Source organism: Panicum hallii, chromosome 8, assembly GCF_002211085.1.
Source record: "Panicum hallii strain FIL2 chromosome 8, PHallii_v3.1, whole genome shotgun sequence".
Lineage (NCBI taxonomy): Eukaryota > Viridiplantae > Streptophyta > Magnoliopsida > Poales > Poaceae > Panicum > Panicum hallii.
Genome location: NC_038049.1, coordinates 22071344 through 22074818, shown reverse-complemented (window position 1 = coordinate 22074818; position 3475 = coordinate 22071344).

Below are 3475 nucleotides of genomic sequence, written 5' to 3'. Positions count from 1 at the left end.
CGTTATCCGCATGATATCCTGCATACTGGCACAGATGATTGAAATTCTGTGCGTACTGCAAAACTGTACTGGTGCCTTGAGTAAGAGCCAGGAATTCATTAAGCTTTCGCTCCAGTAATCCTGCTGGAATATAATGTGCTCGGAAGGCGATCCGGAACTCATCCCAAGTGATAACATGACCTGCAGGTTACATGGCATAGAAATTGTCCCACCAGATCCGAGCAGCACCACGGAGTTGTTGGGCAGCAAAGGAAGCTTTGCTAGAGTCCGCACACGGTATTGTCAGTAAAGCGAACTTCGATTCGACGATATGGAGCCAAGCATTGGCATCCAAAGGTTCTTCGGCCTTACTGAAAAAGGGCGGCTGGGTACTGAGGAAATCTTGGTAACTAGCCACAGGAGGATTGCGATCATCACGGCCTCCTCGGAATTGTTGATGCTGCTGGTTCTGCTGTGCTTGAACCAGCAAATTAAGCAACTCAGTTTGCCGAGCCATAACTTCGGCAAGGTTAGGAGGAGGTGGTGGCGGTTGTTGAGAACCGCTAGCCTGATCTGCCCGGAAACCTTCCGGGGTTCCGCGCGTGGCTCCAACCATCTGAAACAAAGGAGATGTCCATCATTAACCATATAGCCTTACTCCCGATTTCAGAAGATATATGACTTAGATAAACAATGCACATACTCCATTCAATCATCTCATTTCAGAATCATAAGGATAATGAACAGGATGATAAAATAGGAAACTTATATTACACACTTATTCTGATGATTGTTCACATCACACATCCGAAAGTTCACTATGTAGGCCATCTAAATTACAACAAATGGCACGAGGTCTAGATAAGTCTCTTACTACTTAAATTATTACACTCCCCTAGGTTACACCTAATGATCGACAATCTGCTAAACTAAAAATCGTCGAAATTGCCTATCGACGACTGACTGCCAGAGGGAGAGTGATAGGGACTAAGAACAGCATCCCCATGCTCAGAGTCAATATCTGAAACACCCTCAATCTCTTCTGGATCTTCTTCTTCTTCTTGAGGCATTATGGGTATAGCGTGAAGTATCGGTTGCTGCTGCAATTCCTCAATGTGAGCCTGAGCATCATCAGCTGCAAGTATCAGATCATGAATTTGTGCTTGTAGGAACTCAATAACAGTGTCGCGCTGAGTGATAATATGATCACTCTCATTGATCTGATCTTCACGATGGAGGATTTTCTCATCTCTTGCTGCAATGATCTCATCTTTCTGAGTCACCAGAGCTTGTAATTCCACTATTTGGGTCACTTGGCGGTCAGCATTCCGATAGTGGCTTTGAGCCACACCAGTTATCTGATTCACACCGTGACGCAGTAGAATCTGGTAATGATGTTGCACATCCATGAACCTGGTAAGGATACGGACGGTTTCTTCAGCCAGATCTCCTAGCATATGACCAAGATGCTCTGTCCGAAAATTCCATTCCGAATTATCAGGGTCAATGGTAGGAAATAAACCAATAGGATATGCAGCAACTTCCATCGGATGTTGTTTGCAGAAAAGTTTGATAGCTTCCAAGGCAGCAGTTTCAAGGGTATCAACCAGACGATATCCCACCACTTCCACTTCTATGGGATGCCATGAGGAGCGAAAAGGGTGTTGAGGAATTATCATCTTAACCCGGCATCGAGGAACTCCTTCTTCACGATATTCTACCCCATCGTATTGAGGAGGCTCTGTATAATGAAACAGACTTAAGGATTCCCACAAGAGACGAGGAAACCCTTCCCAATGTAAAGCATTGGTGTGGAAGTGCCCTTCCTGATCCCAAAAGGCATTGGAAGGAGCAGCCATCTGCGACAACAATGCAAATGGTAAGATATATTTACCCTGCGGAAAGCTTACAAGATAAATGGATTAAGATAGATGATTCTGATAATAGCAAAGGTTGGAAATCAGATGGATACTTAAGAGCTAAAGATTGCTATCTACCCAACTAAGAAATACCAACAGGTTACTTATTTCTTAAAGCAACAAAATTAAGCATTCATTTTGATTGATTAGTGGATTATGCATGCACGCACTACGCGATCTCACAACCAGAAATAACTGCCAAGTAATCTTGGTCTTACGTGGTTAGTTTCGGTGGCATAATACATATGTCTCTCCTTAATAACTAGTCGATAAGCCCTATCCGTCCTAGTTTCGTAATCGTGGTTAGTGTACCTGCAGAAAACCACAATGCATATATATATATCCAATGAACCTTTCATGCCAGCATGTCATGAAAGCGTCCCCATTCATTACTGCTCACTATAGAAACAGCATCTGTACAATTACCGCCGTACAGACAACGTTAACATACGTTGCCGAAACAACGTATTCACGGGGGTACCGCAAAATGCGGGGGTATGAACAGCGATCGCCATACCCTGCGCCGAACCATATACTCCCAATGTAGGCAACCGAAGTTGGTACATTGGCAGCATCTCAAGTAGGCCACTGCTTGAGAAACAGCGTTCGGTTCGCATCACCGACAAGAAGGCCAAGCTCCCTCAGTTGGCTGAGGATCCTTACCTTCTTACCTCACGATCGAAGATGTCGTTACAGAAAGTAAGGTTGGGTTGTGCATAAATTTAAGTTTCAACAGAAAAGTAATGCTGGAAGTTAGAGTTATATAAATATATGTTACAGCCACCTCTAATTTTCCCTTAAATATCACCCTAGGGCTTTACGTACTAAGCACAACCTTAACGAATCCAACGTACCTTTTGCAAAATACTTTGTTGGTCAAATTTTATACCGAAAGTATTTTTAAGGCACTTTATATCTCCAGTGTACCTTGTTAGCTCTGATACCAGCTGTGGCAGAACCAACCTGAATTACACCGGCTCAAGTACGCGAGTCCTCTCTTGAGGGTTACCTCGTACTTCAAACGGTATAATCCTTTGGCCTGTCGGGTAACGTCCCGATAAACCACCGAACGCAGGATCCAACAAGGTACCTCACACGAAGGTGAGTCCAGAGATATAAATGCCATTACATTTTACACCACAGGCAAATATATTACAAAATATACAAAGCGTCATTAACTCCCACTGAGAGGAGATTATTACAAAACATGTTTAAGTCTTAAGATAAAGCAGCGGAGTTTGAAAAGCGTAAACGTTGTACATGTCGTTAATACAGATATCATGCTAGCCCTGGCATGATATCATTCGGCGGAATCGGTGTTGGCCGGGGACGGATCCCACTCCACGGACCAACCATCAGGCAAGGGGTAGGGCCATGGTGTAATGAAAGCTGGCTCATCAGGGAGATTACCTGGATTAAATCAGCAAAAGCAAGGCTGAGTATACTAATACTCAGCAAGACTTACCCGGAATTGGGTATACCTTAGCCCATAACTAGACTCATGAAGGCTTTTAGCTTTAGGTAGAGTTTTCAGCTGAAAAGCAACAAAGAGTAGATCCTTATTTTCAACTTTTAGC